Consider the following 369-nt stretch of genomic DNA (forward strand, 5'->3'; position numbering starts at 1 on the left):
CGGCCCCGCTCCGTCCCGTCACTCCATCCCGTCACTCCGTCCCGTCACTCCCGTCCGGAGAAGCGACCAAAAAAGGAAGGCGTGGGGGAGGGGAAGGACCGGAACGCCAACCGGAGTTTAAAGGAGAGCACGCCCGGGCCGGACTCCCTGCACCCAGGAGGCTCGCACCCAGGGACCCACATGTGGGGCGCGTGTGGGAAAGGTCACCCATTTCCCGGGCCCAGCAGCGCGCTCAGGGACCCCCGCGCGTCCCCACTTCAGAGGGCACCCCGAGTTGAGCACCTCAATCGCCGCCCAGGAGCGGCGGCCGTTTTCAAGGGCGACACCCGCGCAATTCTCGGCAGCCTGGTTCCCAGGAAAAGCCTGCGG

This window comes from Myotis brandtii, unplaced genomic scaffold (assembly GCF_000412655.1).
Source record: "Myotis brandtii unplaced genomic scaffold, ASM41265v1 scaffold819, whole genome shotgun sequence".
NCBI classification, from domain to species: domain Eukaryota; kingdom Metazoa; phylum Chordata; class Mammalia; order Chiroptera; family Vespertilionidae; genus Myotis; species Myotis brandtii.